The sequence below is a fragment of the Zingiber officinale genome, chromosome 7B, assembly GCF_018446385.1.
Source record: "Zingiber officinale cultivar Zhangliang chromosome 7B, Zo_v1.1, whole genome shotgun sequence".
In the NCBI taxonomy this organism is placed as follows: Eukaryota; Viridiplantae; Streptophyta; class Magnoliopsida; order Zingiberales; family Zingiberaceae; genus Zingiber; species Zingiber officinale.
Genome location: NC_055999.1, coordinates 28,434,350 through 28,457,847, shown reverse-complemented (window position 1 = coordinate 28,457,847; position 23,498 = coordinate 28,434,350). Strand labels below are relative to the sequence as shown.

At 37.9% G+C, this 23,498-nt stretch overlaps 2 non-coding genes across 2 annotated transcripts; one reads left to right on the top strand and one right to left on the bottom strand.

Moving 5' to 3' along the window:
- Nucleotides 1–5,746: 5,746 nt before the first annotated feature.
- On the top strand, nt 5,747–5,852 carry LOC122007511. The gene has a single exon (XR_006119000.1). It is a non-coding gene; the product is annotated as a small nucleolar RNA R71 (small nucleolar RNA).
- A 7,904-nt stretch (nt 5,853–13,756) lies between these two features.
- LOC122007463 lies at nt 13,757–13,862 on the bottom strand. The gene has a single exon (XR_006118959.1). It is a non-coding gene; the product is annotated as a small nucleolar RNA R71 (small nucleolar RNA).
- Nucleotides 13,863–23,498: the final 9,636 nt, after the last annotated feature.

The following is a 23,498-nucleotide window of genomic DNA, read 5'->3' as shown; positions in this document are numbered from 1 at the left end:
TGAATTCCTAATATTTCCGGTGAGAGACAAGTAACCAGTGATAGATACTTACTTTCCACTCACTTGGTTCATATTTCTCAACCAACCCAAGGTCTCAAAGGTGTGCTCAATCTCAAGAGAAGCTAAGCAGTCATTTCCCAGTAACCTAACTCGGTCTTAAAGGGGTGACTTGCTAGATTCCACTCACGACAACTGTTTTTTTATATCCCTTTTTTTTTCCATTGCTTTTCTTTTTCAATTTTTTTCATAAGTATTTGCATTGGGCAAATCTTATTTCACAAGTGTACTTTTAGCATAAATGTTGGGATATTTTAATTTTTCCAAATGAGGTTTCATGAGTTGAGCCTCATCCAGTAACGAAAATGAAGTTTGAAAAATCACCATGGAAACCTAGTAATAAGCAAACAAGATGAATCATGACTATTTCAATGATATCAACCATTCAAGCATCAAGTCAAAGTGTAGTGAAAGTAAGATTCTTAAGGTCAAGCCAAGACTAAAACTCATCTTCATATGATTCTTAGCTTATTTCATGCTACCCAAGATAGAGAAAAGAAGTACATAAAGCTTACTACTAGCATCATTTACAACATCATGAATCTAGATAATGAACGTGCTAATATTTTATCTTGAATCCAAGAAAGCATAAAAGTGAAGATTGATGTTCTCAAGATGTTTGCCAAAAAATTTCAAAAGATAATCAAATGACTATCAAAACAAACACTTAAGCAAGACAATCAAAATAGAATGCAAAACAAAAACTACACATGCAGAAAACAAGAAAACAATCAAGTTTGACACCCCCCCAGACTCAAACTCTTTCATCGTCCCGATGAAATCAATATGGTGGAGGTGGAGGTAGATCAGGAAATTCAGGCAGAATAAAAGGGAAATAATCCATAAACCACCTTACTTCATTTCTAACAAACATATGATACTCGAAAAGTTTGTCAACATCATCTTGGAAAAACCTCATATACCCCCGAAAATCTTCATTAAACTCAAAATGGGTCCTATAGGAATTCATAAATTGAGAAATCTTTTCACATAATTCCCTCTCACTCCTAAAACAATCTTGTAACTTTTTAAATTGTTCCTCTTCCATGTGTTCCTTACTTGTAAGGAATTCATTAGTCGAGTCTAGATCATTATGAATATTGTTCAAAACAGAGTGAAGTTCTTGGAAAATAAAACTATGGACATCTTGACTAGCCTTGGGAACATTCCTTGAAGTAAAAGATGACAATGTTCTAGATTGTTGCCTAGCTAATTTCAAACACCAATTTTCTTTATCATGGATGGTAGTAAGATCATGATTTGGCAATTTCAAAGGAAAACCATTTTTAATAATTAGACTGAATCCATGTTCTTCACGCTTAATCATTTTAATTGCTAAACATGAATCTAAATCCAATCCACAAGATTTTTCAACCATTTCCAATTCACTTAAATCACACCCTAATACTAAAGCTAATTGAGTAAGTAATCCTCCTAGAACAATAGGTGTAGTAGAATCTAATTTTCCTAATTTCACCAAATGTTTAAGAAAGAAGTAACCAGAATTAATTGGTACATTTTCAACCATTGCCCATAAGCAATACAAATCCATAAGTCTTATCGATCCCTCTTTATCTTCTCTTCCAAATATGATATTCTTCATGACTAAATAAGCATAGTTACAAATCGGGTTAATAATGTGAAGAACTCTAGAATTATGAGGGTTAAAATGTGATTGTTCAGAAATGTGTTGCCAAAAACGTGAATTTTCAAACTGAGGTAAAATTGTACACAAATCATGTTGGACCCCGTGGTAGTTTTGATGTGATCAACCAAGTTGGTTAGGTCCTGCTGTTTTTGATCCCTGTGTCTGAGTGTGCAGGAGCTTAGGAACACAAGAAGTCGAGCGGAAGACGCAGCTAGCGAGAAGGACGGCACGGGAAGGGAGCCGACGGGCTCGGTGCGTCCGAAGGACGAGAGAGCTGCGGAAGAGTACTCCGGTGGGCGTGAAGAGCATGCGCGGCGTTCGAGGGACGTGAAGCTGGGATGGAAGGCTGCTCGAGGAGAAGGCCGGAAATTGGGTTCGGGTGAGCCCTATTTCGGTTGGCCGAAATCACCCAAACAAACGGAGTTTCGGAAGACAAAGTGAAGAAGAAAAGGAGTCAAAAGAGGTTGGAAGTTACTGTAGCAGAAATTACTGTAGCAGGAACTTTGAAGGCGCCTTAAACACATTGAAGGCGCCTTGAATGGATTGTTTAAGGCACCTTGAGCAGGCCACTTTGACCGTTTGCGCTGCGGATAAAGTTTTATCCGCAGATTGAGTTAGAGGCGCCTTAAACCCTGTTGGAGGCGCCTTGGACTCTCGGGATAAGATTTCCAGGGCCTATATAAAGGCCCCTGGAGCTAGGAATTCAACAACAACTCAAGCATTCAATCTGTAAGCAATTCCTAAGCAACTAGTGAGCTTCCAAAGTGTAAAAGACTTCTTCGCCTTCAGAGAAGGAGATTTTTCTTACTACGCTTTTTCTACTGTCCTAGATTAACAACCTCCTTGGTTGTAACCAGGTTAAATCCCTGAGTCTCTTCTGTTTTTATTTCTTTTTCTGTTTCTTTGAATTTAGTTGCTATTATTTTATTACTGCATTTATTTCTGAGTTGAAATCCGAGGAGGGTATTTTTATTTTTGTTTTCAGCAATTCACCCCACTCTTGCCGGTCTCCGCTGCACCTACAAATCATTCTGAGGCAACTCATAACAAGTGTTAAAATCACTTAATGTCCATGCATAATCATCATAAACAGCCGAAAACTAAGTTTACCCCCACCTTGAACATTATCAACTACTATAGAACTTAAAAATTCAAAAATAATTCTAGGGTAGGTAGGGTATTTCATATTCATTAAATCATTCCAACCTATTCTTTCAAATAACCAATTCAAATCATCCCTAAACCCTAGAGTTTCCAAAGTTACTTCATCAATAAACTTAGTGCTCACAAGAGGATGTTTACATAAAGAAGTATATCTAAGTTGTTGCTCTTCACTAGAGAAAATGATATCAAAGTTATTAGAGATACCTTTAAAACAAGACTACCTCCCTTTTATTGCAACCATCTTCTCTTTTCCTTTTCCCGTGGATGAAGTCTCCTTAATCACATTTGCCATGAAGAAACGATTCAATCTTCTCAGGAAGAATGAGAAAGAAAAGTTAGAAGAAGTAGTCTGAAACCTTAGAAATAGAAAAATGAGAAAAGAGGATAAAGAAGAGGATGTGCGGCAGTACACGACCGTGTACCGCCCACACCCTTTGCCCTAACCCTTTTAGAGGGTATAGAATGGGCCGTGTTTCTTTACACGACCTTATTCACGCCCCATCACACGGCCGTGTATAAGACACGGCCATACCCATCTTCTTTTCTGGAATTCTTCACACGGCCATGTCTGGGACACGGCCACAACTTCCTTCTTCTCGACTTTCCTCACACGGTCGTGTCTGGGACACGGCCTTCTGAGTTCTCTTCTCTGGATTTGGCACATGGCCGTGTTTGGTACACGGCCGAAGAACTCTCCTTCTCTGGATTCTTTGCACGGCCGTGTCTGGTACACGTCCATGCTCCCTTCCTTCTCTGCAGACTTCACACGGCCGTGTCTGGTAGACACGGCCAGGTCATCTTCCTTCTCTGCATCCTTTGCCTGGTCGTGTACAACACATGACCATGCCCTGTTTTAATCCATTTGATGTTTATTCTCCTAATCCACTTCTCAAATACTTCCATGCCCATGAAGAAGTCATGGTTAGCTCATGGAAGTAGATTTTAACCTGAAAACAAAACTAAAACATAGTGAAAACAAAATAAAGATGAAAATACAAAATACAACTAACTAAAAGAACCCTTGGGTTGCCTCCCAAGAAGCGCTTGTTTAGGGTCTTTAGCTCGACCAATCCAACTTATTCTTCTCGTTTCCTTGCCCTTGGAGGGCAGACATATTTTTCATTTTTGTTGAGAGGTCTCCTCCCAACATCCTCCACCAAATTGTTCTTTTCATTAGGTGTCCTTCCATGAGGATGGAAATTCCATTCCTTAAGTTTGTAAATGCTTTCCCTACTACAAGCATTTAAAAGAGAAGAAACATGGTTAGAGACATTAGATAAATCATACTCCAGCCGTTCCTTACCAATTACCAATGATAACTTATGATTTTTAACATCAATAATTGCTCCAGCTGTAGCAAGGAATGGTCTTCCTAATATGATAGGAATTTTAGGGTCCTCTTCCATGTCCAACACAACAAAATCTGTGGGAATAATACTCCCACCAACTTCTACTGGCACATCTTCAATAATACCCATAGGGTACCTGCAGGAATGATCAGCAAGTTGTTGTGCCATAGTAGTAAGTTTAATGTTTTTGAGACCTAACTTATTACAAATTGAATAGGGAATGAGGCTAACACTTGCCCCCAAATCACAAAAAGTTTTTTCAATGAATTCTGTTCCTATATTGCAAGGAATATAAAAGCTCCCTGGATCCTTCAATTTCGGGGAAGTGTTCTTCACCAAAAGAACGTTGCATTCCTCAGTTAGTGCAATGGTCTCTACATCTCCTCTCTTTCTTTTATTTGACATGATGTCCTTCAGGAATTTAGCAAACTTTGGCATTTGAAGAATAGCATCTATAAGAGGAACTTCAACGCATATCTCTTTAACCTTCTCCAAAAATTTGCCAAAGTTTTCATCCTTTTTAAGCATATTGAGTCTTTGGGGAAAAGGGATAACTTTGCTTTGATGGTTCAGTGGAAGAGTCTCTTCAACCTCAATGGTATTCTCCTCATTATTAAAAATCTGACTAGGTGTAGGAGGAGAGAGATCTTCTTCATTTTGCATCCCTTTTTGAGCAGTCACTTGGGGATTTCCCAAGGTCCGTCCGCTCCTAAGCTCAATTATGTTGCAATACTCCATAGGGTTTACATCAGGTTTTCCAGGAAGTTGTCCTGGTGCTCTAGAAGATGAGGAAGCTAGCTGGGTAATTTGGCTATCCTGAATCTTTTGATGCTTTTCAGAATTATCCATTCTCTGAGTAAGCTTCAATAGATCCTGCTTCATTTCATTTTGATTGGAGATAATTTCTTCAAGCATCTTTTCAATTTTGGATGTAGGAAAGCCTTGAAAAGATTGTTGCTGAAAATTTTGTTGCCCAGATTGAAAATTTGGTCTTGCCCCCATAGATGGTCCTTGATCCTGATTATTTCTGTAAGAGAAATTTGGATGATTTTTCCATCCAGGGTTGTAAGTATTTGAGTATGGGTTGTTCTATCTTTGATTGAAACCCATGATTGCATCGCATTGCTCCAATTGATTAATTTGTGCAGTGATAGCTCCCAATGGACATGAGTCATTTGAATGTTTTGAACTCCCACATACTTCACAAGATATAGCAATGACATTTACCATATTTGAACTAGTCCCCATATTCTCAAATTTTTTTGTACGAGCATCAAGTTTTGCAGCCAATAAAGTCACTACATCAACATCAAACTTTCCTGATGCTTTTGTTATTGGGTTTATTGAAGGATGACCACCACTTCTTTCATTTTCCCATTGATGATGATTTTGTGCTACACTCTCTATGATTTCCTCAGCTTCATCCAAATTTTTATTCATGAGTGCCCCTCTAGCAGCTAAATCAAGGGACACTTTGGTATGATAATTAATACCATTATAGAAAGTATGCAACACTAACCATCTTTCCAAACCGTGGTGAGGGCATTGTCTGAGCATACTATTGTATCTATCCCAAGCTTCAAATAGAGATTCTGAGTTAGCTTGTTTGAAACTTGCAATCAAATTCCTCGTATGAGCAGTTTTACTTGGGGGATAGAATTTATCAAGGAATTGTTTCTCAAATTGTTCCCAAGTGGTGATACTGTTGGAAGCCAAAGAATTCAACCATTGCTTGGCCCTATCTCTCAAAGAAAATCCAAATAATAATAATCGCACTGCTTCTGGAGGAATACCATTCATTTTCATTGTCCCACATATTTCATAAAAGACCTCTAAATGTTGATTAGGGTCTTCATGTGGTCCTCCACCAAATTGATTTTGCTGCACCATGGAAATAATTGCAGGTTTGATCTCAAAATTATTTGCCTCCACTGAGGGTCTTGAAATACTAGATCAAAAACCCCTAGCATAAGGTGCTGCATAATCCTTTTGTGGTCTATTAGCCATGTTTAAATGCTCTTATTCTTCAATTTGTCTCTACAGAATTCTTCTTCTATGAAATGTTCTATCAATTTCAGGGTCAAGAGGAAAAAATTCTCTTGCAAAGTTAGATCTTCGCATACAAAGAACAAGATTGCAATAGAAATTAAATCAAACAAAGAAATTAAAAATAGAGAAAGGTAAGATTGGAATGTTAGAAAACAAAAAAAAATGCAGAAATAAAATTGCTACAAAAGAATTTCCAAGAAGTTAGAAAGTAAATAGGAAAATGAAAATAGAAAACTAGAGATTAGTTACAAATATGCAAATGAAAAGAAATAGAAATGTTATGTTTAGTCTAACTCAATTGATAATCTCCAATGTTATAGCGCAGTCTCCGGCAACGGCGCCAAAAACTTGTTACATTCCGCAAGTGTACGGAAATGTCGCAAGTAATATAAAAGATTATCGTATCCACAGGGATTAGAATAAGCACTAGAAATATCTCAAAGCGATTTAGCTAAACAACTAATCAATTGGTTTCAAATGCTAAGGATGAAAAACAAATCTAAAATGAAAGATTAACAAACAAGAGTTTGGGGTTTGAGTTATGATAAACGGAGGTTCTAGGAGTTTTGGTTTCTTTGTAAGATCTCTTGAATGTATATGGTTTACCAATTCTTATTTCTCAATTGTCTAATATTTGTAGAAGGTTGCCTGTTCTCTCTTGCAATAGATAACCGGCTTAGGACTAAAAAATATACCTAAATGTGATCAATTAGATATGAACCTACGTTGTCCTTACACAGGATTGCACCTATTACTATGCTTCCCTCGGATATCAACATAGAAGTTCATAACTTCTTAACCCATAAAGATACAAGGATTTAATCATAAAATCTATCCTACCCTCTTGAATATTCTGATTTCCCCTTTATGTTTATCCCTCAAACGTCCTTACACGGGCTTGCACCTGTCACGTGGATCCCTCAGAAAATCGAGTGAGAGTTAATCTCTACAAAGTCCATAAGATATCCAAAAAATCAATCAAGAATGAGAATTAAGCCCTAATCACAATTAATCATTCAAGATCCAATTGATACAAACTAGGCAACATCATAGAAATAAAGAAATGGCAAATCCACAAGAGTTTACATCAATTTATCTCACAAATACTCCCTCCATCCTAGAACAAAAAGATCTACTCCATAAAACAAAGAAAGAAAACCAAAGATAAGAAGATTACAAGCATTTCTTCAATCCCAATCCAAGAAGAGGAGAGAAAGAAAACTTATCTACAATATAGCTCCATCTTCAGATCTAATCCTCGCTCCCGGAGTCGAATTCGCTAAGATCTCCCTTTAGATCGCCCAAAAATCCTCCCAAGAATGGGAGGAATCCACCAAAACTTGCTTTCTCCCAAAGGGGAGAAGATCCCCTTTCAAATCTTCAAAGAGGCTTTAAATGGGGGCTTTCGGGCGCCACACGACCCCGAGGCATGGCCGTGTGAGGTTCACACTGTCAGAGCCTTTCCCCTCTCTGCCATCCATACACGGCCGTGTGGTGTACACAACCGTGGACAACTCCCATCAAGACCTCCAAGCACGGTAGTGTAGATCCACACGGCCTGGACTGCCCCAGCTTCTGGAAACCTGGCACGACCTTGTGGTGCACACGGCCAGAAAACTTTTAAGCGCTGGGAATCCTGCACGGTAGTGTGATGCACACGGCCAGGGCCTTCTTGGTCTCTAGAAACCTTACACGACCATGTAGATCCACACGGCCATGTAAGTATTGAACTCTGATTTGCTTCAAAACTTGGCACGGCCGTGTGAGGTTCACACGTCCAGGCCAAATTCCTTATCTGTTTCTCCTGGTTGACTACACGGCCAGAGCACTCCACCCAGGCAGGGCTGTGTGTGACACACGGCCAAGTGCTTTCTCCAATGCTTAGCTCATAAGTTTGTCCAAGAATATAGAATCTTCTCCAAATTCGACTCCTGTGTACAAAAGATGCACAAAAAGCAGATCTCCGAACAAAAAGAGTAAATATGCTAAAAGAAAAGTTGGAAGTATAAAAATGGATAGATTAAGCAAGCTCAAAGTATGTAAATGTGCGTCAAAACATGCATAAAAGTATATAAAATCTACGCACATCAAGTATGCAAGTACTATCCACTACCCAACTAGTAATAGCAAGAGTTGGTATGTGACTCTAACTCTCACTCAACTAGTAGTAGCAGAAACTAGTAATACTGGTGATATGGTAGGAGGAATCCCCTGAGACTGTAATCCCTGATCTCCAATAGAGTCCTATAAAACTAAACAGTGGGTGTCCCACACATGTCATATATGCTACAAATAACTAGACAAGTGCCAATAGAAGTATATGATAATAGTATATAAGCATACCTCCTATAGCTTGGAGATGTCCTATCACTGTCTGGTCTCAAAACTCGAACAGACACTTCTAGAAAATAAATCACGAAATCTAAAACACAAGAAATAAGTCTTGTAAACTTGCAGCTCTGATACCAATAAATTGTCACGCCCCAGAGGAGTCCCTGCCCGGCAAATCGACAGCATATCCCCTGTGAAAGTGATAATTAAAACCTGAATACATAGCCACATGACTGTACAATAATAATATCTATAACCCACATGATTGGAAATAACAAACACAACCACGCAGTTGTATATGCAACTCATATGGCTGGAAATAATCACAACCACGCAGTTATATAAGAAGCCCATGCAATTGTACTAAAAATAGAGTGGAAGATAAAAGGAAAACCCATAAACCAAAAACAACTTACTGCTAGTCAGCTAGACTTCACACAACCACAACAAGATGAATATAAGGCACCACATAGCAAAACTCTAATCGAGTTATACAATGCCAAGTCCACAAGTACGTAATGCAAGTAAAACAGGAAACAAAACCAGAAACCATCCTTGGATGTGACATGAGATCGGCAGACAGGATACTCCAAGTGACTCCACAATCATCTACCTACTACTTGAGAAAAAAGATAATACAAAAATATGGTGGTGAGTGCGGGTCACTCAGCGAGTAATAGACAAGATAGTATATGGTCTATATAAAACATGGAGATCAAAATATACAGTGTCAGTAGAGAAATAAGAACATGATATTATATGACATAATTAATGCACATAACCCTAACTAATATAATAAATGCACATAATCATAACTGACATAATGAATACAAATACCTAATCAAGAACCAACACAAATAGAATAGTGATCAGTAAACTCACTAAGGATCAACAACAGATCTGCTCATAATACTTGAGCAATATAAGTGATAGCATATACATGTAGAATATATGAACATGTTTGAAACATGACAACCAAATATAACAATCGTATCTCAAGCAAATATAACATATCATAATCACATGTAACTAGTAACTACTAGATATGTAGGAAAATATATCTTTAAGAGATGTGTCGTGCATCATATGCATTTGCATATATGCCACTCCTACATACCGCTCATAGCTGCCACTACATCTGAATGACCGAATGGGAAGGACTATGATAACTGTTTGCGTCTCCAAGCTACGACTATATCAATGTGGCTGAGACAGACAGGATGCAGAGTAGCTATCTAGATATATAACAATGAAGGTCATTGTCTGTGCGACTCCATGCCACCACTACATATAGTGGTCGAGCGGGAACAACAGGATAAGTTCCACTCCAAGCTACCACTCCTCCCCTGAGTGGTTAAATGGTTAGCTAAAAATAACTGACAACCCGCTCAACCATAAGGGAGATATTTGATTGTCAGCATATAGTGCAATGATGGACATGATGTAATAATCATGATACAACACAATCATCATCAATGCAACAACACAATCAACATAAATACCTCCAGTACATAATCCATCAAACACCTATATCTATAGATATGGGTAGATCCAATAGGTGTCCACTAAATATCAAATACAATAAGTAACAACACCTAAAGTATACACCAGACATGTAAACATCATACAATATAGGTGTAATCATCATGATACCTCCAATATCACACCAGACACATATGATCATTAACATAAGTATTATCGACATGATCCCTCCAATAGTGCACATAAGACACATATGCACACATAATATAGGTATAATCAACATGACTCCTCCAATAGTAAACACCGAACATGTATGCACACACAACATACAAATGTATAGACAACATGATCACTCTTACAGCACATACCAATCATGTGTACACTCAATATCATATGCATAATCAACATGTTAACTCAGTCAACAAGACATCCCCCATAATACATACTCCACATGTATATACACAACAGAGTATAGATATCCAAAGTCAAGACTATATATAAAATAACTAGATCATCTCTAAGGTTAGGCAAATAAGTATTAAGCAGGATAACAAATGAACAGATTTAACGTAAAGTAACCTAATCCATCTATCAAAAATAACCATGCACTAAGTTCAAAGAACTAAAGAGGCCAAGGAAGAAATATCCGCCTTTAAAGTATAGCTCATGTCAAGTATATCCCACTTCAAGACACTCGTCCCTAATCAAAGTCATGTGATCACATAATGTATTAAGCTAATTACGTATGAAGTAAATAGCTAAATAAAATCCCCAATGTAATTAGAGTAACTCTAATTGAATATGATATTTGATTAATACCCCAATTAATCTTAATCATACTACAACCTAATTAGATTAGGTTTATAGATGAATCATTAATTAACCAATCATTTAATCCAATATTATCTACAACTTACCCTAAATGCATATCCATAGCCCTTCCATAAAGTAACCAAATACTGCCATGAGAAAAATGGATCCACCCACTAACCAAAACAAATCATAAGATTAGTAACCAGCCTACTTGTTACTTAATCATTGATGTGCATAAATTATATACACTTTTATGCATGTTTTGATGCACATCTACTTGTCTTTTATGAGCATAATATATTTTTATTGCACTCTATTTCATTATGATATTATATTTCTACTCTTTTTGTTTGGAGATCAACTCTTTGCTTGTTTTGATTGATAGGACATGATTTAGAGTAAACCAAAGCTTAAATGGAATCTAGAGCTTCCTAAAATGCTCAGGCAGCACTTACGAGGCATGGACGTGTGAAAATATGGCACAACCCAATGCCCACGCGACCTTGCCATGCCTTTTTAGCACGACCGTGTGGATTCCACACGGCCATGTCATTTTTAACACTACAAATCAAAAGTAAAATGGTCATAACTTTTTGCTCAGTTGGAGTTTTGGATTATACCAAATTGTAACTGACTTCAAGATCTACAACTTTGCTAAAGACTTCAACTCGAGAATACCACGTTAAGATGTGTTAAAATGGTCTATAAAGTCCACACAGCCATGACAATCCACACAGCCGTGTGGATTTTCCAAAGAAGAAGAAGACTTTGACCATGTGGAATCCACATGGTCATGCCACCGAAGTAGAGCCAAGATAGCACATGGTCGTATGGATTCAAATGGCTATGTCACGACCCAAGCAAGAGTCATGTCTAGAGCTATAAAAGGGGGTTTTCTTCCCTTTTTCACTCATCTTTGGATCTTGGGGAAGGGTTCTCCCACTTGGGGGAGCCCTAGGCTTCATCCTCGCTGATCTTCACCGATTCGTCCACCTCCGGAGAAAGGGAATGCCTCCAAGGACACCACGCTTCAAAGATAAGCATTCTCTTCTGTTTATCTCCACCTCTAGAGCTATAAAAGGGGTTTTTTTCTCCCCCTTTTCACTCATCTTTGGATCTTAGGGAAGAGTTCTCCCACTTGGGGGAGCCCTAGGCTTCATCCTTGTTGATCTTCACCGATCTGTCCACCTCCGGAACAAGGGAACGCCTCCAAGGACACCACGCTTCAAGGATAAGCATTCTCTTCTCTTTATCTCTATGAATTGAGTTATAGTTTGCTTCTTTGTTCGTCATTAGATTGTAATTCCTTGTTGTCAAGTAGATTCTCTAGATCTAGGATATAGAAAGCAGTTGTGATGTATGAACTATGTATTCAAATATTTTTCTATTCAATGATGTGTTTATATCATGTTCTATATGTGTTGTGCCTTGTATGTGTTTGACAAAATATATATGAGGTCAATTCATGTAGATGTAAGGGATTTGTCTCTATACTAAGGTTGCTACAAGCCTAGATAATCGGAGAATCCTTACTGATAGAGGATACCCATTCAACCAGACATATATACCCTTAGTGATAGAGGGTATCGATACGTACCCACTTTCTAAAGTCAAAATAATATAGGTACTAATCCTTGTTAGGGCGTTCTAATTAGAGTTGATACTCTAGTACTACCGTTAGGAAGTACATTAGATAACTCTAAGAATGTATTATCGGGGGACCCTATGATAGAGGATAACCCTTTAATCAAACTTTCTAGAGTTACTTTTTTACTTAATGGTATTAGGACTCGAGTAAACTTTCCGGTATGACTTTCGTAGGGTTGTACCAGACTCTAGTTAGAAGCCTTACACAAGTATAAGCATGGAGTTAGGTAAATGAACAATGCATAGGGACATTAACTAACATCATAACAAAATTAAAATCCTAGAATCTACCATCCTTAATTCACCTACGCTCCTCTCTCTCTATTCTCTCTTTTTCTCTCTCTTCTCTACTCTTTTCTCCTCTTTCTTCCTCTCTTCCTTATCTCTCTCTCTTTCTTTCTCTCTCTCTCTCTCTCTCTCTCTCTCTCGCGTGCGCGTGCGCATGTTTGTGAATGACCTTTCGATTGTCTAGATAATTCATTATGTGAAGTTAACTAGTGCTTAATCAACAGTCCCTATGAGTTCGATATATTTTGTATTACTGACAACATAATCGTGCACTTGTGGTTCTTAACAAGTTTTTGACACCATTACTGGGAACTATTTTCGATTAATATTAGCTGATTAGCATATGAGTTATTCTATACTTATTAATAGATTTTTATTTTTCTTATTTGCTTTTATTTCTGCATCTACTTTTCTTGTTATTAGTTTATAGTTCAGTTTTTCTTTTCGTAAATTGTTGCATTTACTTTCTTGCTTCTCATTAAGTATTTTACTTCTTGTCTTTAATTCTACATTTCTATGTTTCCTCATAATTTTTTTTAATACTGTGAGCACTAACATGTCAAGCAGACCCTTAAGAGAATTTCTACACCCATTTCTGCAAGATTTTTATCTCCAATTGTGCAACCTCATTTTGAAGAAAAATGTTTCCAACTAGACCCAGAAATAATCACCATGATACAAGGTCACAAATTTGGAGAAGAAGTATTAAAAAACTCATATCTGCACCTTGATACATTTCTGGAGCTTTGTGATATGGTGATCTGTGAAGGAGTGTCAATAGATGCAGTTCAATTGATGACATTTCCTTTCAGTATCAAAGATAGGGCAAAGATTTGGTTTAATTTTCTTTGTCCTCAAAGCATCACAAGTTGGGAACAATTAGAGTAGCAATTTCTGAATCACTTCTTCCCTCTAAGTATAATGGTTTACATGAGGAATTGCATCACAAATTTTGCTCAGGTAGATGGAGAATCATTATTTGAAGCATTGGATAGATTCAAGAGTCTACAAAGACAATGCCCTCATCATGGCTTGGAAAAATGGCTAACTCTACACATATTCTATAGGGAAATTTCTTTCTCAGATAAGTGTTTATTTGATGCCCTCTCTAGAGGTTCTTTTATGAATAAAAGTGTGGACAAAGCATATTCATTAATTGATCAAGTGACATTGAATCTCCAAGAATGGTTAGATAGAAGTTGGATGGAATTTCCCCTGAGAACTTAAGAAGTGCAAGCCATGAAGACAAAAGTGCTTGTCAAACAAAATGCAGTTCAACCTTTCAAGATTTTGGAAAATCACAAGTCACAAAAGAGGGGTTCAAACAGTTGGAGGCAAAGATTGATAACATAGTTTCAAAATAGTTCAAGCATGACCTCCCTCCTACACAAAGAAGGTTTAGTGAAAAGTGTAATGATATTAAATTAAGAAGTGGCAAGAATCATGAAGAACTTTTGGAGAAGGACTTGAATAGAATTGAGGAGAAGAATAATGGAAGACTACAAAAACTTAGTTCCATTACTCCACAAAGTGTTCAAAGGCCACGAGTATCTTTCCCTTAATGGTTGATCATACCATCACTAGACAAACAAGTTGAACCTCCATCACGAGTTCAAAGGGAATATGGGGAAATGAAAGATCAATCCTCCCCAAAACCTCCACTAAGGGTTCCTTTTCCATAAAGGCTAGTGGGGGCTAACAAAGATAAAGATTTTAGCAAATTATGTGATTCTAATATGGTTGAGTGTAGATTTCTTGACTCTTCAGATGAGGAGTGTAATGTTAATGCAGTGGTTAGTATATTTTCAGATTTGTCTCCTAGTTTTATAGGGCATTATAATGATACTGACTTTTCATATGATGAATGTACTGAGGTAGATCAACTTAAAAATGCAAAGAAGTCAGTGATCCTCCTATAGTTGGTTCTCCTCGTGAAGATATTGATGGGGGAATATTCTTCACCACATGTGTTGATGTTAATGATATGGAAGGATGTGTAGGGGTTGTGTTATGGAAGCAACATCGCAAGAATCACCTCCTTTGTCCACACAACCCTTAGAGATTATGAAAATTGCAAGGATTAAACATATTGTGGATCAATGTGTAAGCACTTATGCAGAGTTAGCAGAGTCTCAAGAATCGCCACTTTCAGAAGCACCACCATTTGAGTCAGAACCAGAGCCACTACAAGATTCAGAAGAAGGCACATCTACTGGTTTAGAACTTTCAGGTATCCCTCAGCAAAGCAAGGTGAATATTTCTTGTGATCTTTTTGAAAACTTTATAGAGGTACCTAAAATTAACTTTGTTGGATGTGATTCAGTTTTTATTACTTATTCATCTTATCTCAATATAGTTCTAGTTCTTTCTTATATTACTTGCTTGTGGGAGGTATGTTTTTCTTTTGCATGTGCAGATTTTTCTTGGGCCAAAAATTGGAAGCTCACTCTAAACCGTCTTCGACCACCTGAAAGAACTTTTAAGAAGAAGAAGATAGAGAGAGTGTTACTTCACATTATAGCTCTTATGTTAAAAGCTCTCCTCATAATAAGAACCCTTGGTAGGAGGGTGTTAAAATATCTTGCCCCTCCAAGAGCAAGATTTCGATGAATCTAATAAGGTGGTTGAACTAATGACCTTAAACAAGCACTTCTTGGGAGGCAACCCAAGTTCTTCTTTCTTGTTTTCTTTATGTCTTTAGTTCTTTCTTGTTTTCATTTCTTTCTTCATAATAAGCCCAAATTCTCTACTTAATTTTTTGTGTCTATCTTTGTTTTATAAGATTCAAAGTTGTGGAGGAATGTGAGTATTAGATAGAGGAGTATTTCCAAGCATATGGTGTAGCCCTGGAGATAATCACTTGGTAACTTCTATAACTTCCAAAACCTCCTCCATATTTGCATTTCTAGTTTTCATTGGGATAATGAAAACTTTAAGTCTAGGGGGATGTGTTAGGTTTAGTTTAATTTTTGTTATATTCCTTAGTTTTATACTTTTTTACATATTAAAATTTTATTAGTTGCATCATTCATCACATAATGATTGTTTGTTCCTTAATGCAAAATACTAGCACATTTAGTTTAGATTTCATGTGGTTTATTTGTTACTTATGGTGCTAGTATATTTAGTAATCTATTTTTTTTCTATCTATGATAGTATGAAGTGAGCAATATTTTTATTGTAAGAGTTTGAGTATTGGTCTTATTTTAAGATCTCTTTTCACTATGCATAGTTTTGATAGTAGATAACTCTGAAAATAGTCATGATTCATAGAATTGGACTAGAACTTGTATTTCTAAGGTGATCTCTTAATTACATTTTGGTTACTGAATGATCTCGGATCATGGTAACTCACTTGAAAAAATCAACATCCCTGCATTTGTATTTGCATATGTGTTAGTGCTACATTTTTAAAGCACTAAAAAAAAGAGATAAAGAAAAAATAATATGAATAAGGGATAAGAAAAAGTTTTCGTGAATGGTGTTGGTGCAATATCTCTTGGGTCAGGTTGATCAGGTTGACTAAGCTTGAGTTGGCTCAAGCTTCAGTCTTGATGTTTGGGTTTCGATGTTTAATAATACATGGAGATTGCAGATGCAATTGTCCGATTGGATTGATTGTTGTATCAATTCCCCTTTGGTCAAGGACTGATCAGTTTGATGTGAAGAAGAGTCAAGTAGGTCAAGGTTGACCGGATACTTGACTGGGAAAGTCCTAACTGGATGTTGGCAGTGGGAAAATCCTGATGAGCGAAGCCAGGTGAAAATCATAGTGAGTGAAGCTAGGTGAAAGTCCTGGTGAGTGTTGCCAGGAAGATGAAAAGACTTAGTGAGTAAAGTTAGGGAGGTGAAAGTCCCGGTAAGTGAAGCCGGCCAGTGGGAAAATCCTAGTGAGTGAAACCAGGTGAAAATCCTAATCAGTAAAGCTAGGTGAAAGTCCTGGTGAGTGAAGCCACACAGATGGAAAATCTTAGTGAGAAGTTAGGCAGATGGAAAGTCCTAGTGAGTGAAGTTAGGTAGATGGAAAGACCTGGTGAGTTAAGCCAAGTACGTGAAGATCTAGGTGGATCAATGTTGACCGGACACCTAGTGTTAGGAAGCCCAAGTAGGTCAAAGGATTGACCGAATACTTAGCACAAGGAAATCCAGATGGGTCAAGGTTGACTGGATATCTAGTGGAAGTCCAAGTGGGTCATGGAGGACCGAACACTTGGCATGAAACGGTAAGTCCAAGTGGGTCAAGGTTGACTGGATGCTATGCACGAGGAGTCCCAACAGGTCATGGTTGACCGAATGTTGGGCTTGGGCACCTTAGACTTGACTAGGCCAAGCTAGGGTTGGTCAATTTGATCAAGTGATCAAATTGGACCGAGGCCAATCGATTAGTTGATCGATTGGGCACAGTGCTATGACAAATGGTAGTCCAATTGATCAGCCGATCGATTGGGAGTAATTGTCGGGGGCATAGAAGCTTCCCCATTCGATCAACCGATCGATTGGGCTCCTCAATCGATCGATCAATCGATTGGGGGCTAGTTTCTTGCGTAATCATAAGAAAGCCTAAATCAATCAGTCGATCGATTCAGGAACTTTCCAGAGAGAAAAGAAGAGAGATGAATCGATCAGCTGATCGATTCAACCTCCCCAATCGATCAGCTGATCGATTGGGAGAGGATTGTTGCGCAGGATAAAGCTTTGGTGAGCGTCTTCCTCCGCAGATCTTCCTCTCCACTTCTTATGATCACTCTCAGTTGTTCATGCTAGTGCTTGAAGCTTTCTTGAAGCAAAGTGTTATTGCTCTTCCAAGATCAAGAGACGTTCCACACAAGAAGAAGAAGCTAGGGTTTGGATTTCATGTTGTAAATCTTGTAAGATTTTACTTGTATTTTCTTCCCTTTTCTTTCTTCTTGTATTGAGAGTTTGTACAAGGCTTCTCAGCCTTTGGTAGTTACTGAGAAGGGGTGTTTTATTAGTGGATGAGTGAGTGAGGGTCGGATCCTTGGATTAGTCACATCTTCTTGAGGTGGCACTACAACAAAAACTTCAAACGACAACGGATATTATCCGTTGTCGTAGGGTAAAAAAACCGTTGTAACTGAGGGTGTTGTAGAATGTATTGCCCTACGACAACGGTTTTGAATCCGTTGTCTTTGTAGACATTTGACAACGATTTTTATCCATTGTTGTTTATATGCCCAAAATTTGGCTACGAAGGATAGGACAACGTTTGAAAACTGTTGTGGTAGATAATTTCAACAACAGAAATAAACCGTTGTGGTAGACATGTTTTACAACAGATATAAACTGTTGTGGTAGATAATATTTGACACATTTTATTTTTTTTAACAACAGTTTTAATATATTTTACAATGGATAAAATCGTTGTCTTTTATCACTTTTTACAAAAAAAAAATTTGTTGTGGTTTACCTAGTTTTTACAACATTTTTAACTATTGTCTTTAATGTTCATTAATACCAAACAACCAATCTTATTTTACTATAAGCAAACCACCAATACAAAACTAAATATTTACTACATTAAATCCAAAATAAACATCCATATATAATTCATCTTGTAGCCACATATACAAAAATATACAAAATGAGTTGTTACTCATCAAAATACACATGTTTTCCATTACTCTCCATATACACTAAATCACATGTTTTCCATTTGATGTTCTCCATATGGCTTTTAATTTACAAAATAGCAAGCCAAGCTACATCCTAACAAAGCTCACTTCTTGCATCAAAAAAACTCAAGCCTCACGAATTAGCCGACCTGCAAGAGAAAAGTTTAACAAAACTTATCAAATTCCAGAATTCCAAAAGGAGAATGTAATTAACCATTCTGTAGTGCATAGAAGGCAAAAACAAACCAAATGAAGGAAACAAAAAGGGGTGTTTATTAGAGAATAATAGTACATGGAATCTACTAGGAGCAGTGATACCTAGCTTAGCATAGTTTACTAAATAATTAGCACTACATGCAGCTAATATTATTTAGTGAACTATCATCCAAGATCAATAGAATCCATGCAAAGCGCATTACATCCATTAACATCTTGAAACAAAATATTCATGCAATTTTCTATGCCATTTTCCAGACTGCATTACCTTTGAGACCTGGTAGGCACAATATGCTTTTCCATTTTGCAAGTAACAAGTTGCCAGGAGATGCAAATTGATCTACAATAAATAGACCCATCACAAAAGCATAAGTGAAAGTAAAAAACATGGGTTCAAAATCTTCCAATTAAAACTTGAACCAAAAGAATTGGATCATCATGATGAGTTATGGTAGGGTGAATTGTTTGTAGAGCTAAAACAATTCCAAAAATTCCTCAAAATAGAAATCACATACGCACAACTTTAATAATTACATAGGACACCTAAAAGAACCAAAGTGTCAATCAAATAAGTGTAGATTAAGAGCTATAACATTCACTACATTCCAACTAGAAAAATAGATTTTTCATTCCCATTTCATCAATACAAAGAGAAAATCTAAGAAATTTAGCTGCAATGCACGTGCAATTCACGGGTAATTTACACTGCTCGTCCAAGCAAAAGTATATAGAGCAAACTATTAAGAAATCAAACTGCAGTATATAGATGTTTTGTATATCAATATACTATGGATCATACACGAAATGCCTTTACAAGCTCTTCATTTCATTATTCTCAAGCAATCACTAACATGCATATAGATTAATATAGTTGTGTTTGATGAAGCATCATAATTGTCATTCGCAATTGTAAAAAGAAAAAATAATAAATTATAGGAGGAAAAACTGTTGGGTTTTTCGAGCCGCGAAAACCGCGTTTTCGCGTCGCGGAAACCCCGAATCACCCTAGCCAACGGATCTCGTGCGAAGAAAAGATTTCAAAACAAGAATTACAAGAACGAGTTTCTACTTAGATCTACTCCTAGATCTACATGAAAAGAGTTATACCTTCGGTGCGTGCCCTTAGCGTATCCCGCTCGTTCAAAATGCCGGATCTCAAGAGTATCAAGATAGATACTCCTCTAGAAGTATCCACACAGACTCGTAGGTGGAGAAAAACACACAAAGAGGTGTGCTAGCACCTATGTGTGGTTCGGCCAAGTTGAGGAGGAGAGGGAGAGGGAGAGAGCTCCAAGAGAAAGAAGAAGGAATAATGCACTTGAATGAGGAAAATCAATTCCATTCCCATTCAAAAGTGGCCGGCCACTTTCAAAGTGTAACTCCCAAAAAATTGCATTAAGTGCAATTAATGTGAAGCTATTAAAGAAAATGGCTTTGTAACTTCCATGAGGTGGCACCCATGATGATATGGAGTAACATCATTGGTCCACATCAATGCCAACTCACCAATGAGGTGGCATAAAGTCAAGTCAAACTTGACTTTTAATCTTCCTCTTAAGTCAAGTCAAACTTGACCAAATCTCTTCCATGGTTGATCTAATCTAACCATTTGATTCAAGCCAACTTAATATAATGAATCTAATTCATTAAATTAAGTTAATTTAATGAGTCATAATCTAAATTAGACTCATTGAATACATGAATCCACTTGAGTCCAACTCAAGTTAGCCCAATTAGGATTACTCTTAATCCAATTTGATTCATCAAATGAATCTAATCCTCTTGGTTCATCATATGAACCTAATCTCCATCTAATTGTCCTTAGTGTGTGACCCTATAGGTTCTTGTAATGTTGGCAATGCCCTAAACCCATTTAGGAGCATAAGTAATGAGCGGTATCTAGCAACACATCATTACTACCCAAGTTACAAGAATGTTGAGATCCAACATCACCTTGTGACTACTAATTGTGACTCCTCACAATATATGACAAGTGTCCTTCTATCCTAGACATCTAGATTGATCAATGTGAGGCATAGACCGTGTCATCCTCTGATCAATCTAAATCCTGAACTCCAAGTAGACTCACTAAATCAAATGAGCTCAATATCTCATATTGACTCATTTGGGCATGGCCATGCACTTCGTGGTCTCACTCTATCAAGAATATCGATGTCACTCCCGTTATATAGGAGGGATAGATCCCATCTACATCACTCACATCCCTCTGCATAATTCATTACATACCCAGTAATCTCGTTTATAGTCCACCCAGTTACAGGTGACGTTTGACGAAACCAAAGTACATAACTCCTTATGTAGGGAACCATGGTGACTTCAGGTCTAAGAACTAGTAGTCATACTAATAGCCACATGAGAAAGTATATGACACTCATATAACGATCCATGATACTTTCTCATGGCGGGTCATTCAGTATACATTCTCCAATGCATACACATGTGTCAACTTGATATCTCTATATCCATAACTTGTGAGATCAAGTCATCGAGTTGACCTACATGCTAGTCTTATTGCATTAACATTGTCCCTGAATGTTAATACTCGACTAGGAATGATTAAGAGTAGTGTTCCTTATATCATCTCACTATCGATTCAACCAATCGATTGATATAGGTAAGAACCTTCTACTCAAGGACGTTATTACACTTAGTTTATTTTGCACCAATACAAGTAAGTATAATAACCAAAAACCAAATTCCTTTATTTATATAGAATATGAAACAACAAGTCCAAAAATACAATCATCAAATGATTACCTCTAGAGCTCTAGCTAACAATCTCCAACTAGCACTAGTGCCAATCAGTGTAGGCTCTAAGCCCCAATGACCTAGTGTGACCATCATGCTTCCTATGTGCCAAAGCCTTGGTCAAGGGATCTGCGATGTTAGCCTCTGTAGGTACTCTGCAAATCTTCACATCTCCTCTCTCGATGATCTCTCGAATGAGATGGAAGCGCCGTAGTATGTGTTTGGTCCGCTGGTGTGAGCAAGGTTCCTTCGCCTGTGCTATAGCTCCATTGTTGTCACAATAGAGCTCAATGGGGTCAGCAATGCTAGGAACCACCCCAAGTTCAGTGATGAACTTACGGATCCAAACTGCCTCCTTTACTGCCTCTGATGCAGCAATGTACTCGGCCTCTGTTGTAGAATCAGCTACTGTATCCTGCTTCGAACTCTTCCAGCTGACAGCACCACCATTAATGCAAAATACGAACCCTGACTGTAATCGGTAATCATCCTGATCGGTTTGGAAGCTGGCATCACTGTAACCCTTTATATCTTGCTCATCATTGCCTCCATATATCAAGAAATATTCTTTAGTCCTTCTCAAGTACTTAAGAATATTCTTGAACGCTATCCTGTGACTTTCACCTGGATCTGACTGGTATCTGCTCGTCATGCTCAAAGCATACGAGACATCAGGTCGAGTACATAGCATGGCGTACATGATCGATCCTATGGTTGAGGCATAAGGGATCTGATCCATGCGGTCTCTCTCCTCTCTAGAAGAGGGACCTTGAGTCTTTGAAAGACTCACGCCATGTGACATCGGCAGAAATCCCTTCTTGGAGTTCTGCATGGCAAATCGAAGGAGTACCTTGTCAATATATATACTCTGACTTAGGCCAAGCATTCTCTTAAATCTATCTCTATAGATCTGTATCCCTAGAATGCGGGATGCCTCACCTAAGTCCTTTATTGAGAAGCAACTCCCTAGCCATGTCTTGACAGACTAAAGCATAGGGATGTCCTTCCCAATGAGTAGTATGTCATCCACATACAATATGAGGAAGACAACTATATCCCCTACAACCTTCTTGTAGACACAAGGTTCATCTTCGTTCTTGATGAAACCAAACTATTTGATTGCATCATCGAATCGAAGATTCCAGCTCCGAGAAACTTGCTTTAGTCCATAAATGGACCTATGCAGCTTGCATACTCTGCTAGTATACTGTGGATCTACAAAATCCTCAGGTTGTGTCATGTACACATCCTCGAGTAGGTTTCCATTTAGAAACGCGGTTTTGACATCCATCTGCCATATCTCATAGTCATGGTAGGCTGCAATAGCAAGCATGATCAGAATGGACTTAAACATCGCTACTGGAGAAAAGGTTTCATCATAGTCAATACCATGAATCTGCTTGAAACCTTTAGCTACCAAGCGACCCTTATAGATAAGTCCATCCATGTCAATCTTTCTCTTAAAGACCCACTTACACCCAATGGGTTTTACCCCTTCAGGTGGATCAACCAAAGTCCATACTTGGTTGGTGTACATGGATTCCATCTCGGATCTCATGGCCTCTAGCCATTTCTCGGAATCTGGTCTCATCACAGCTTCCTGATAGGTGGTAGGCTCATCATCTATGAGCACAACGTCATCATGGTCAGACAAGAGAAATGAGTATCTCTCAGGCTGGCGACGTACCCTATCAGACCTGCGAAGAGGTATGTCTACTTGAACTGGTTGTTGTTCCTCAACTCCTTGTGGAACAACATCATCCACAACATTTTGTGATTCCAGATCAATTTCCATCGAGGCATCAGTGCTATTGTTCGCATCTTGAACTTCTTCAAGATCGAACGCACTCCCACTAGTCTTTCTAGAAACAAAGTCCCTTTCTAGAAAGACCCCAGTCTTTGCCACAACTACCTTGTGCTGACTGGGAATGTAGAAGTAATATCCCTTAGTTTCCTTGGGATATCCAATAAAGTAGCACTTGTCAGATTTGGGTCCTAACTTGTCTGAGACTTGACGTCGAACGTAAGCCTCACAACCCCAAATTCTCATGA